Source organism: Chinchilla lanigera, unplaced genomic scaffold, assembly GCF_000276665.1.
Source record: "Chinchilla lanigera isolate Chin_1 unplaced genomic scaffold, ChiLan1.0 scaffold00044, whole genome shotgun sequence".
NCBI classification, from domain to species: Eukaryota; Metazoa; Chordata; class Mammalia; order Rodentia; family Chinchillidae; genus Chinchilla; species Chinchilla lanigera.
The window spans coordinates 1,778,544-1,792,995 of NW_004955445.1; the positions used below are offsets into that span (position 1 = coordinate 1,778,544).

Consider the following 14,452-nt stretch of genomic DNA (forward strand, 5'->3'; position numbering starts at 1 on the left):
GTGCAAATCACAGTCTGCAGCGCTGGGCCGTGTAGGGTGCTTATGCAATCCCTTGGGCCTCAGAAAAGTGACCTGAGAGTTGGTAAAGGGAGGACACATGCCCTCACGGGGTGCTGGAGTTGTTGGGAGCCTGGGAGCTGCCTCCAACTCCACTGCAGTGCTCTGATGCCCACACGGACCCAGGCTGTAAAGCGCCCGGAAGAGGCGTCCTAGCCAGCAGCCAGCCTTAAGGTAGCACGCGTGGCCTGGCTGGCCATCTGAACCTTGGGGCGCTCTTCACCTCCCCACATCCAGGCTGCACCTTGGACTGATTAAGTCAGCAGTTCTGAGCCTGAGGCCTCCACACCATAGTAGAATTTTTAAAACTCCCAGGAGATTCCAAGGTGCAGCCAGGCTGTGACTGGATCAGGACTGAGCAAACTTTCACTTAAAGGGCCAGAGAGAAAATATTTTAGGCTCTGCAGACTGCAAGATTTCTGTCACACTACATACCTCTGCTACTGTAGCTCGAAAATCACTGTAGATAATGTGTAAACCAACAGGCATGTATGTATGCGTTCCAATGAAACCTTAGTTATGGGTGCAGAGCTTTGAACGGCTTATAATTTTCATGCACATAGAATATCATTCTTTTGTTTTTTTCCAACAATTTAAAATAGAACGACCTTACAAGGACAGGCAGCGGACTGGATTTCACCCACTGGCTGTAGTTTGTGACTCTTGGCGTACAGGAATCATATTCAATTTTTCACTCACGTTCAATTTATGGTGCACCTACTCTGTGCCAGGTGCTACCGCAGACAGCGCAATAAAACCTCGACATCCAAAGCATGTGTGTGGTCAGGGCTGCATTGTACCTTTCGGCACAGGTCATCTCGGTATTTGTCTTTCCTAGAAATGGCTGGTAGCTGCCCACCCAACACTGGACTCAGACAATAACTCGGGTCTTGTGACTTGTGGTCCACAGCTCCCTCCTGCATCGGTGAGGATCCCCTCCATCCCAGCTGGTCAGCTTTGCAGACTCTTGGGAAGAGACACACAGGGAATGTAGGTTTGGCTTCTCCCTGTGGGGAAAGGGCCGAGTCCTTGCTGCGCACCTCCTGCAGCTCTGCAGTCTCTACCCCATGAGCTCGTGAGACCAGGTCTGGTTTTGCACCTATTTTACAGAGGAGCCAGTTCAGCCCAGAAGGTGAGCAGCTGGTTCAAGAACATCCCCTGAGTGGCCCGCAGCTATCAAGAAAGCATCCTTACCTTGGGAGCTGAGATGATCTAGTTTCAAAACGAGTAAACCTGGGATCAAACCCAGGGTCTCCCCAAGTAGTTAAAGTCACACACTCTTGGGGCTGGGCTTGCCCCTCGGGCCTTTGAAAACCACTGGCCATTTTGCCTGGCCCAGAGTCATTTCCCCAGGAGCAATCCCAGCATTCTCTTGTATTCGTATTTATTTTCAGCACTGGGACATGTGACTGACAAAACGATACATCAACATTTTTAAAGTCTTTTTGCTGTCACCAGAAATTCAAGCTCTCTGCTTCTACATCTGTCACCTTGTACTCTTCCACCACCATGTGCTTGTGTCCCTCCTTCTATTTTTCTCCCCAGTCTTATGGATTGAACTCACGGTCTTCACGTTGAGCTCTTTTTTTACTTTTTATTTTGTCTTGCTAAGGTGCCAAGTTGTCCAGCCTGGGCTTGAACTTTCGAGCCTCCTGCCTCAGTCTCACAGAGTGCTGCTATCATGAGCCTGCGCCTACATATTTAGCTTCCCTATTCTCTGAGTCAGTCTCTGACCCTACTGAACTTACCTCCAGACGCATAGGAGCTTGGAGGTGCATTACTGAGAGCCTGCGTCTATACTGTGCCAGGAAACAGGATGAAAATTGCTCACCTTAACCTAGCTTCTCAGTCATAGGCCCAAGGGAGTCTGTGCAGTAGCCTGGGTTCCGCAGGAAGCTCATGTGATTGGTGGCAGTACTGGACCTATGTTCATATTCCAGGCACCTTGGTACCTTGGTGCTGGGACCTTGAGGTGCAGCTCCCACAAGTCCAGCATTCACCAGGACATTTAAGTCACACCTCCCGTGTACCCTGGGGTGTGTTGGCTGTGAGAAGCTGCAGGGAGGGTGGGGTAAAGCCAAGTCCATGAAGCACGTTCATGGGGCCCCCGCTCTGAACCAGGCATACAAGTAGTGGCCGGGGTGGAACTATCAGCAAAATTGCTGGGGCTGTTACTGCCACCGTCACCGCTGCTGCCGTCATCATTAGCCTTGTACCCCAGTGAGGTCTTCCCATTTCAAATCTAAGTTCTTCCCTTAACAGGTAAGAACACGTGCTTAAAATTTTTGATGGCTTGGTTTTTGTGTTTGTGGTGCTGGGGGTGGAACCCAGGGTCTCACACGCACGGGGCAGGTGCTCCACCACTGAGCTCCGCCCCCAGCCCCTGAGCACCAGTGTTTAAATCCACAGCCTGGATTTGAATTCTGACTCCACCCATCGAGCAAGCCATTAAGGCTCCCTGGGCAGCCAACCTGGAGTCCGTAAGCTGAGCACTATACCGCAGTGCACCTCACGGGGTCCTGCTAAGGACCGTGTATGACTGCGGTACAGCGCTGACCGCCACACCCGGCACCCAGGAGAGCCTCAGGCCCGCCTTGCCATTTTACCATCTGTGCCCTTGCTGCCAATACAGCCTGTCCTTCTGCCGGGGACCCCACCCTCTGACCACCACACATCACTGTCATGAACACCATCTGTCCTCCTCCCCACTCCTACCCAAGTCCATGGGACTGACCGACTTTGGGACCCTCAGGCCAGAATAGCAGGCTGTCCTCAGCCATGAACACAGGGACACGGACCACCACATGGGCCAACACAGCATTGCTTCTACAAAGACCGACTGAGACCTTCCCTGAAAGAGTCAGGCCCTCCAGGGAACAAGGCCCTGTCCCTTTGTCTTTGGAGTGCTGACGAGGCCCCCGAATATGAACCGAGGAGACCTTTGGCTGGTGGCTACCTCGATCCTAGATAGCGACACCTCACCTCTCCTGGGCCAGGTCATTCTCCCCCAGAGAGGCACATGCAGCCCTGCTGGCCTCAGGCAGCTGCTTCCCTTCTCCCACCCAGGCTGCTCCCGTCACTCTGAACCCTGGGACATCACCAGAAGAGGCCAAAGCGAATGGTCCTATAAACCCAGAGCTAAGAACCCACCCTGTGGGAGACAACTACAGGGTTCCTCGGAGGCCAGCTCCTCTCCTCCTCCACACTGATCTCCACGGGGCCTCCTCCACGGGCCTGGAAGCTGAGTGACAAACGAGCTCCCCATGCTCCTGTCTTCACAGGGGTTAACTTGAGTGAGGCAGAAGCAGCCAGCAAGTAACCAGACACACACATGTTCAGTTCAGACCAAAGGAAGGAAATAGGCGGGTGGGGTGGGACATAAAAACAGGAGGTAGTGGAGCCTTCTAAGGAGGAGGAAGTGGGACACATCCAAGGCTACACAGCAACGGGCAGGAAGCAAGTCGCAAGCAGGTGGAAATCAGGCTGCCCAGATGGCCGGCAGGGTTGTGGCCGGCCTGAGGCCCAGGCGGAGAGTGTGGACACAATCAGAACCTGAGGGGAGACACCCAGGGCTACGCCGCCTCTGAGGCCTGGCTCGTCTCCTGGTCACCTGCAGCACTTGGCTGAAAGGAAGCCTTGTCTGTCTCCCAGACGCAACCTGAGTCAAACCTGATTCGTTTCGCAGTCGGGGAAAGGTGACTTTCTTGTCTAGCGATCAACAGGTTTGGAATTTCAAACTGTGCTGTCAGGCTGTGGCTGATGAGAAAGGGTTAAGGTGATTCAGGCAGGAGTGGGCGTGTTTGGTTTGGTCTGTGTTTTCCTGATAACTTCTGGTGTCAGAGGGATGCAAGGAGAACGGTGGTGGGGACTTGGGGTCTCCTATTCACTGCACCACAAAATCCATGGTCAGGACCTGACTCGTCGGTGCTGCTAACATACCTGTAGGGGCCTGCCCACCAAAAAATGATCACACCTGCCCAAATGAGGTAGCCAAGGGCTGGGAGCAATCCCGATACCCATCGACAGAAAAGTAGGTGAATTGAGGTAAGTCACACAAAGGAACGCCACCAGGCTGGGCATGGTGCTACACGTGTGGAATCACAGCGGCCTGAAGCTGAAGCAGGATGACTGTGAGTTCAAGGCCAGCCTGAATTTAGGGGGAACCTGTCTCAAAATAAAATTCAAAATAGGCCAGGGATCTAGCAATAGGCCCCATTCGCTCAAATTCAGTAGTGAGGAGAAAAGGCAGATCCAGAAGAACATATACGGTAGGGTTGCATTTCCGTGACGTTTAAGAGGCAACACAAATCTACAGTAACAAAGTCAGAATTGTGCTTACCTCTGCAGCAGCAGTGGGGTTGTAATACCTGGGAACTTGCTACACCAGTAGGAATATTCCCTACCTTAATCTGGCTGGCGGTTACATAGGCAGTTCTCCATGAGACCCCACTGTAGCTTGCACTTTGTCTATGTCCCAGTACAGTGAGAAATAAAGTCGAGTGGGGACAGCCCGTTGTTATGTGGAAGGCAGCTGGCTGGGCTCTGTGAAAGAAGATGTCCACAGTGAGTGGCCGAGACACACACCCCACTGCAAGTGGCCTTCCCTGGGCACAGCTGGAAACTGTCCTCAATGAGCCCACCCAACCCGGTGTGGTTCTAGAAGACGGTGCCAGACCAGGGACCTCCAGTGGGGGTGGGGCAGGCTTCCTGGATATGGCCCATGTGACACAACGTTCTGCCTTCAGGAGGGGCTCTGAGTTCTGTTGTCACCATCTTGAAGTTTTTAATACTTTTGAACAAGGAACACTGCATCTTTTGCTGGCACTGGGCTCCCCAAATTTTGTATCTAGTCTTGAACAGGAAGCTGTGATGTTTAGCTTAGTCCTCAGATTCTGAAGGACTATTCTGTGGAAAGAGGAACACGTTTATGACCTGAGGAAGTGACCTCAGCTCTGTATAAGGAAAACCTGCCTACCAGTGACAGTGACTGTAAGCCAGGTCCCTGCCAAAGAAAGATAAACAGCCCAGTTCCCGACACTTAACCCATGTCACCTGACTTACTCCTCCAAAAAACACACTGAGAAGGGAAATATGATTATCTCCATTTTACGGAGGAGGAAGCTGAGGCTCAGCTGGTTAGCAGCGACGCTGTCGTTGAATCTCAATTTAACTAACTCAGAGCTGGCAGTCAGCACCAGAGTGCCCAGGTACTCAAGCTGAAGGCTGCGTAAGTCAGGGGCCTTGGGATACCGGGAGGCGCAGGGCTAGGCAGCTCAGCTCAGCATGGAGATCCAGGGGTTCCAAACACAGTGCACTTGCCCACACAGAGGTGCTGGCCCACCTGGGGGCTGCTTTCAGGAGCAGATCAGGCAATAAAGATAATCAGCCTTCAGATGCTGACCGTGGCAACTCACATTAAGGCATTTACAGAAATTTTAAACATTATGCAGGCAAAACCAAAAATCAAGTTATGCTGCCTGGTGGCACAAGCCTGTCATCCCAGTGCTCTGGAGGCTGGGGCAGGAGCGTGGCAGATTCAAGGCCAGCCTGAGCAATGTAAAGAGAGTTTGTCTCAAAATAAAAATTTTTTAAAGGGGGTGGTGAGAGCTGGGAATGTTTTTCAGAGGTAGACATCCTGGGTTTTATTCTCAGCAAGACAAAAATAAAACTGAACTAAACTAAACTAAAAGTCCTGCTGCAGGCGGCCCCCAGTCACTAGTTGGTGGTCACTGGTTTGGACTGGTGATTCCATGAAGGCAAGGACAGGCTGTGCTTAGCTCGGCACAGGCCTGACCCAGGGGCAGGCTCTTTAGGGGAGATGTGGCCCCAACCGCAGCCACTGTGATGCGCCTCTTCCTGACCACGCAGTAGCGGGCAGGATCCCAGCTCCCCAGAATGTCTCTGATGCACCTAACTTCCCTTCCTTCTCCCTTCCCAAGAGCACAGGCCAGGTTTGTGAAAATTTTCTCAGGGGGCTGAGCACCATGGAAATACCAGGTTAGGAGTAAGTGCCGCAGAAACTGACAGGTCCGGGTTTGAGCCCAGCACCGCCCAACCACACAACCTTAGAACCTCCTGCCTTGGTTTCCCCATCAGCAAAAGGGGCGCGATAGTAGTGCCTGACTTATTCGTGGGGGCTGTTAAGTCAGCCAGGACTTACAATTCTGTGACTACTGGGTAAGCAAAATGTCCACACAATAGGCATCGAATCATTGCTAGCCGCCACTCTACTGCAGGAAGCAGTCGCCTTTGATCAGACACCTCCCCTGCGTTAGGTACTGAGCTAAGACTGATCTTTGCAGTGAGTACTAACCGAATGTCACACCTTCCAAGAGGCCCAGGGACCCCGCCCCCACCGTGGAAGAGACGAGTGGGAGCTCCGATGTGGCGGAGGAGGCAGACAGAGGGGGGGTGACTGAGCCGTCCGCCGGTGGTTACAGAGGGCACGCGTGCGGTTACCCCTGCTCTCGCGTGTCCTGCCCTCTCCTAGCAAGACCGCCCGGCACACGCTCGGGTAGCGCCCGCCGAGTCCCCTGGACCTCAGAAACCCTACTGATATAAACAGGCTCTGCAAGGCCGTCTTTCCTAGCAGAACCAAGCCCCAGAGCCGCTCCGCAGCCTCCACCCGCTCCCCATTCTTGAGCGCCCCGCCCTCCGTCCCCCGCCACCACGTGGATTTAAAACCCACGCGGCCGCCGGCCCCGGCCTCTCTTCCGCCATTGGCCGAGGCCGCCAGCACTTGTGTCCAATCTCACTGGCTTCTCCTGAAATCCGAACTTGGGATTGGTCCGCCCGCTGTGTCATTTCGGCTGCCTGTGACGTCAGCCGTGTCTGGCACCCCTGCCTCTTCGGTGTCTTGACTCCCGTTAAAGGAGCCGCGGGGAGGAAGAGGCTGGTGTTCCTCTCGAGGCACGTTTAAATAACCTTTAATTTTTTTTTGCAGTTAATGTTCGTTGTAGAAAACGGCAGCAAACACTGTAGCAGAAATGTATTGCATTTAATCCATTACATAAAGCCAGTTAAAAATTTAACACGCTTCAGTTTTTATCTAATAATTTTATTCATACAAAATCTTTCCTAATAATTTTATTGGTACAAAATTAGCATCCGTTCTGCAGCCTATTTTTAGATTTACCTTAGGAAAGACTTCTCTGTGTCCTCAAATAATCTTTGAAAACCTGATTTTGAACAGTTAATTTAACTTCGACCTTTATTTAACCATTGCCTTTTTTTTTTCTTAATTTCATTGTACTTTTGCTTTTACAGATGAAGATACGCTTTCTTTGTTTGCTTGTAGGAGGCAGACTCTTGCTATGTAGTTCAAACTGTCCTTGAATGCATTATGTAGCCCAAGGCTGACCTCAAGCTAGCGGCTATGTTCCTGTCTCAGCCTCCCGAGTGCTGGAATTACAGGTGTCCACCACTACCCCTGGCAAGATCCGTGTATTTTAAGGGCCTGATCTGCACCGCAAAATTGCCTTTTATTCATTCATTCACCCAGCAGATATTATTTATTGAGCGTGTATACTTACCAGGCGCTGTTACAAATGTTGGTTGCAGCAGAAATCCCAAACAAAAGTAGCCGGTGCCTTCTTCAATAATGTAACCTTAGTTTCTTTGTTTTTGAAGCCCCACTGTCTGAGGACGGTGTCAGCCATGGGCAGGCTCCCAGTGCAGATGGATGGGGAAGGGTGGTTCCTCCCGCTCTGCCAGGCACTGCTGCTGGTGGTAGTGGAGTGTTTTCCTGTTTTCCTGGCACCGAATCCCTGTGGGGACAGCGGTGGCACGGTAGTGCCCCATTCCTTTACACTGACAGTGTTCTCCTAGCGTATTCTGGAGCCAGTGGGGACATCTGATGACCTATTCCTGGGGATATGCATGAAGAGTCCCACTGGTGCAAGAGACACTGAGCAATCAGCTCTAAAATTCATGCAGTGACAGTTTGTGAGAAGTTCTCCAAAAGGAAGGGGAGGAGGCCAGAGTTCACTGGTATGGTGTGCGGCACCGGGAGTCCCCAGAGTACAGTGTGTTCAGCAATAACAATCACCAACCGCTTGCTGCTGGCCGGGCCCCGTGCCAGGTGTCCTTCAGGAGCGCCCCATTTAATCCTTCCGATGGCATCCGGGGTAGGCACCTTTTTGAGCTCCATTTTTAAAGTGGGGAAACTGAGGCCCAGAGTAGTTACTTAACTTTTCCAAACAAAATCACCTTGTTAGAAGTGGTGCAGCATATTATACTGTGTGACCCCACAGTTCTGGGTACACAGAATCAAAGGTTAGGAGTAGAGGACATAGCCTCGCTTTACACAGTCACTGTGTCTGGCAAGGGTCTAGCACGGTGCCTGCCATGAGCTACAGAATCGCCCCTGGGCCAGGCGTGCCAGGTGAGGCGGCAGGCCCGGCCTTCTCCTCCTGCCTCCTTCAGAAACTAGCAGCCATGTGCCGGACCCGGCCTTTCCCTAGGGCCTGCTGCACCACTGAGAATGCAGGTTTTACATTAGTGATCACTCCCAACGGCTGCAGTATGGATCGTTCCTGAGAACAGAGATGCAGAATGTTTTCATTCCCATATTTCTGGTCCATGAAATCAGCTTGCATGACAAACAGTTCTTTTTGAAGTGTTTTAGACTTAAGTTGAACATCTGGAATCCTTCCAACCCCTCTCGGGCTGAATCTGTGGTAGAAAGGCCCATAAATTAAGCTCTTTAAGGTAACCAAAGACCCTGAGAGGACTGGGACAGGAGTTAGGAGCTGGGCCGTGGCATAATTTGGCCTTTCACGAGCACTTTGACTTTAGCTAAATCACGCCTCTTTCGGGGTCTCAGTTACCCATCCATCGGAAGATGACATTGGCTCTAATGGTCCCTTCTGTATGTCTCCCATCTTTTTACTGGGGGCCCCAAACCTTGTCTTCTCTGTAAATCCCAGCTTCCTGCTGGAAAGGAAAAACTGCATAGGGAGGAGGAGAGCGGCTGATTCCCCAGGGGCAGTGGTATGCACGGTCACCTTAACCGAGCTTCTCTGCCACACTGCAGGAGAGCTCAGCCATGTGACATCTTTCTGCACCTAAACACAGTCAAGAAGACACTCGGCTCTCTCTTAAACACACACATACACACATCCATGCATCTTTCTGGTGAGGAGTTCCGGTTCTGGTTTGGTGACAGGCAAGAACTTCTTATTCTTTTTGGTAGGTAGATGTTGGCCCAGATTTCTGGCTTCCAGAGGCGGGGTTGCAAGTGGAGCCCTGAAAGTGGAGGAAGTGAGCGAGTAGGGAAGCGAGAATTCTAAGCAGTGAAGGCCACCCCAAAAGGTGATTCATATGTCTGGGGAGGGGGCGGTTTACTCAACCAACTACTCTGCAGAGGCTCGGTGAGTCCCTTTTGCTTGCCGTGGGGTACCGGGACCCAGCAGGGAGCAAGTCCCAGAGGCCTGCCCTCGGGCACTGGAGCCAAGTGCATGAGACCAGGAACCCCTTTGCCTACACGAGTTCCAGTGCCCTTGGTCTCCGCTGGGGTTGTGACATACTTCCTCCCACGCATGTGAAATCCAGAGTTCAGCAAGGCGAAGTCACCTGCGCAGGTCACCCACACAGGAAGGACTCTGAAGCATTTGGCTGGAATTGCCGTTCACATCCCCAGCTGCCCCAGCTTCACAGCTCTGCAGAGGTCAGCTGCTGTGCAGCTCGAATGTGCTTTTATGGGAGAAAACCTTGAAGCGGTGAGGTGCAGCGTGGTGACTGGACTGAGCAGTGTTGCATGAACCCAGCAGGAGTGACCAGGGTGACCGGGCAAAGGCAGGAAGGATGGAAAAAGGGACATGGAAGGCACCACCTGCTGAGGCCTGCCCCTATGGGATAGGGGTGCAAAGCGTCTGTGTTCATGCCCTGGCTCACCTCACTCATAGGTACCAAGCCTCAGTGTCCCCCTCTGTCAAATGGGAACAATGTTAGCTTTAATTTGTAAGGCTATGTGGGGATCCAGTGCACTAAGCCCTGGCTCACTGGACGCTCTGATGCAAGTCTGTTGAATGACTACCAGGAAGAACACGAAATGGGAGAACTAGGCCAGGCCCCGGGCTGTCCCCAATAAACATAGTTCTTCTTAGGGTTTAAAGTAAAACTACATGGAAAAACAAAACAGGCCCGAAGATGTAAATCAGGGAAAGGAGACAGTGACGTCCAGGAAGGACTTGGAGACAATGTCTCCGTGGGCCCTTTAAACCTCTTCGGACTGCCCCAAAGAAGCCCAGAAATCTCTGTCCTCCACCAGAGTGGCAGGACGGGAGGCACAGGGCTGGCCGAAGAAGCCCTCCCTGCCTCACTCCTCAGCCTGCCCTCCAGGCGGGGTCCGTGTTGGTGCAGCTGGGCGCTTTCCACCGTGCACAGCCGTCCTCGGCCAGTGAGCACCATGAAGAAGTGCCAGCCGCCTCCGGCCACGGCCAGAACCCACGCCGCCTCCCACAGGGTCCCGGCGGCTGCCAGCTCAGGCTGGCTTCTGGGCAGGGCTGGTTACACAATTTCTGAGGTCCCTTGGTCAAAAATGATGAATTATTGCAAATTATAAGATACTATTAGCAGCAGAGCACTGAACTCCTGTGTGCCTGGGGAGCATGTGAGTGCAGGGGACACGCCCCCTGAGGCTGCCCAGTCCCCCAGCGTGTGCTGTGCATCAGAAGCAGAGCCACCCCTGGGTCTAGAGAGTGCTCTGCAGCAGATTCTACCCACAGGCAGGGCCAGCAGCGGCACGTGGTGTCCGGGGTCCCCGCAGCTGCCCAGGGGACAAACTCATTTCACAACCCGGTGTCCAGAGCTGAGTTGGGAAATACAGCCCAGCCTCCAGAGTTCCCGGGGTCTCCAGCACCCCTGGCGCCTCTGCTGCCCACAGCTTTAGCCTGGCACCTGCTGCCCCTGGCCTGGGGCTCCCTCCCCACTATCCCTGACATATCCCAGAGAGGTGGCCTTGACTTCCCTCCAGCCTCTCTCTCCTTTGCTGTCCTTCTCTAGAATTATCAGCCAGACTCTTCTGTTTACATGTCACTTTTTGGAATATGAGTCTCAAAAGGGGAAGAGTTTATATGGTGCTTTTGCTGGATGCTCAGGTCCTAGTTTGAATGAGATGCCACTTCCTCCGAGAAGACCTCCCTGATTTTGCCCCAAACTTGGCCTCTGGCTCGTCGTCACTATAACTGAAATGACCTTGTTGGGCTGTGGGTTTGCATGTGCGTCTGTGGTCCCCTTTCTCCTCCAAGACACCACATGAGGGCAGGTACTTGGTTTTATTCACAGCCCGGTGCCCAGCATAGAGCCTGGTACTGGGTGAAGCACATTTGCTGAATGAACAAAGAAACTTCTTTCCCTGATTTATGGTCTTTCCCTGGCACTAAGGCTGCTGAGGGGTGGGGTCCCCCCGCTAGAACCCCACTTGCGGCAAAGGAAGCTCTCCTCGGTCTGTCAACATCCGAACCTTGCCCCACTCACCCTGAGCCGAATGTGTGAGGCGTTAACACTCCTGCACGCATGTCCTGCCCGACTTGGGCTCTTGCAGCTGAGTTCCCAGCATGACAATCCCCAATCCTAGGATTACCAGATTCAACAAAAATACACAGGACATCCCGTTGAACTGGAGTTTCAGCTAAGCAACACATAAATTTTTAGAGCATCCCCAATACTACATGGGATATACTACACATTGCTCATGGTTTACCTGAAATTCAAATTTCACCAGGTGTCCAGGTGTCCTCCCAGCTGTAGCCCTAGGCACCCGGGAGGGTATCTATGGGTGTGTGTGTGTGTGTGTGTGTGTGTGTGTGTGTAGGGTGGGTCAACACTGCGCTTGTCCCAAAGTAGGTCTGTCTTTTCCCACTGGCTGGACCCCTACCAGTGCTAATCATCAATCCATTCACCTGTAAAAAGGAAGGAAAAATGGAAAGTAAAATGATAGTAGCTAGGTCCTCCCTGCCAATGGTTACAATGAGGATTACATAACACAAGAGCTAATGAGTATTCACTCTTCTCCTATTCTTTCAAGACATCGACTCTGGAGTCCCCACAATGGCACCTTGTGAAGGTGCCACCCACCGTCCTACTGGGCAGAAGAGGAAACCGAAGTCAGAGAGGCGAAGACATATAGCTGAGGTCACACAGCTCCATCCCACTGATCACCACGCTTGACATCCTACATGAAGCCCTCCAAGTAGAACCCACTTTGGAACTGGGGCCAGAGGTCACTCAGCTGATCCCAGGGGACACTGTCTGGCGCAGTGGGGTCACATTGTAGCACACACTAAATGGTGGCCGTGGCCGCTGTCCTAGACAGATCAATGGAAGGTCAAGCGCTCAGGGGAGGTTTGTTTTTTTTTCAATCCACTGAATTAACTGGTTATTTTTGCCTGCTGGCGTTCAACCTCCATTGTGTAAAAGCTGCTTCATTTCCAAGACAATCAGCGTGTGATTTCTCAGTGCCAGACGAGCCAGATCTTCTACAAGAGACTTCCCGAAGGGCAGAGGCTGTGTCTGGCATTGCTGAATTCCCCTGCGCAAGGCTGGAGCTCAGTGAAGTTTGTTGATTGAATGAATGAAGACGAGGCTGCAAGGAAGGCTAGCAACTGTGGTCTCCACTGGTCTGGGAGAGGAGTCGCGTGGCTGGGGTAATCCCCAGGCCCAGTCAACACTTTGGCTGCGCCCCCTCCTCCCAGCCATACTCAGGATCTCCCTGCTTACTTTTACTGAAGCCAATTTGCAGCAAGACCTCCCTTGCCGGACCTGGACCTCCCCACAGGGGCGGGGCCTGGCCTAGGCTGGCTGTAGCCTTGAGACTGAATCTCCCTTGCGAACAAATGGCTATCAGTACCTCAGACCCTCCCTCTGGGGCGCACCCTCTGGCTCCACTGTCCTCAGAGCCCTGGTCCCTTGTGAGCCTGAACCTTCCGCAAAGCGCCCCCAGCCTTCAAGGAGGAGCGGCAACCTTTGCTGGTCACCGCAGGGCAAGCACTGGGACTGTTCTGCCCTCTGCTCCACCTTCACCGCCCAAATCCTCCCTTCGGTCCTCTACCCAAGCTATTAAGAACAAAATAACTTGCAAAGGCTTCTTTTCCTTCGGAATACAAAAGGAGTCGCTGCTCATTAATGAAGCTGCAAGCATTGCAGGGGTGCTGTGTGAGGAGCTGGGGGGTCAGCAGATGCTCCGAGGGGCCTCGGCAGGAACTCGGGGGACACCGCTGTGTGACCTGAAGCAAGCCACTTCTCTGGCCAGCTTCCCGCTCTGTAAAATGCAGACCCCAATCTCGCCTCCGCAAGTTGGCCTCTGGATGAGGTAATACTTGACCCGTTTCTGGCACACAGTAGGCGCTCATGAGCGCTTGTTTAATAAGTGGAAATTTAGGAAAGGGACTAAGAGGCGCCACACCAAATTTTTGAGAGCTCAAGAGTTGTGCTAGGGAGGGAGGCTTCTTATGTAATATTTTAATATCATTTCAAACCTGGAGAATGTGTTCTTGTAGCGCTCTTGTAATTAAAACTTAATGAGATAAAAGTACACGCCCGCACACCCCCGACCGAACTCCGGAGCCACGCCCCCACCCCCAGCTCCCTGACTCTAGGGCACCAGACAATGCTTGTGGACTTGGCCCCAGCCTCCTGGGTCCCGGCAACTCCGAGACCCCGGTCTGCTGCCCGTATTTACACGAGGGCCCCTAGCGTTGCTCCAAGGCGCCCCAGGCGCGTCTACGCTACTTGGTCTTCCAGATCAACCGTCCGGCTCGGGTTAAAGTGCGCGGCGGGCGCCGTGGGCTGGGAGCCCGGAGCGGCCTCAGCAGGGTAGCAGCGGAGCCTCCGGAGAAATCTGGATTTTGGCGAGGGGCTCCTCCCTCTTGCTCTGAGGTCGCTGCTCCGAACCTCCAGGGACCTCGTGCTCTGCTGGAGACAGACTACCCCCAAAAGCCTGGGTCGCTAGCCCAGGGGCGGGGGCGGGGGAAGGTGCCCCCTTCCCCTGGCTGTGAGCCGCGCTCGGGGGACCTGGCCGGGCGTCCACGCCGGCTCGGGTTGGAGAGGTGCACAGCGCCCCTCCACCGCCGCGCGGGTCCCGGGTCTACACGGGCCGCCGAGCTCTGGCCCTTTAAGAGCCCGCCCCGTTTCCCGTCTCCCCGCCCCCCGGCCCGGGGAGGGGGTGCGGGGGAACCTCGGCTGGGATTGGCGCAGCGCGCGCCCCCTCCCCGGCCCCCGCGCGGTGGGAACCGGCAGCCCCGTCTAGCGCTGACGTCAGACCGTCTGCCTGCCTCCGACCGCGGTCTCGGGGCGAAACCCGATCTCCTTGGACTTGAATGAGGAGGAGGCGGCGGCGGCGGCGGAGGCGCTCGGCTGGGGAAAGCCAGCGGCGGAGGCTCAGCCCCGGCGGCGG

The 14,452-nt window shown here is 53.7% G+C and overlaps 1 long non-coding RNA gene across 1 annotated transcript; it reads right to left on the bottom strand.

Moving 5' to 3' along the window:
- Positions 1–624: 624 nt before the first annotated feature.
- On the bottom strand, positions 625–6,778 carry LOC102030012. The gene is made up of 3 exons (XR_262293.2): positions 6,371–6,778; positions 4,461–4,599; positions 625–1,064 (listed from the first exon to the last, which is right to left on the bottom strand). It is a non-coding gene; the product is annotated as an uncharacterized LOC102030012 (long non-coding RNA).
- Between the last annotated feature and the right edge of the window lie 7,674 nt (positions 6,779–14,452).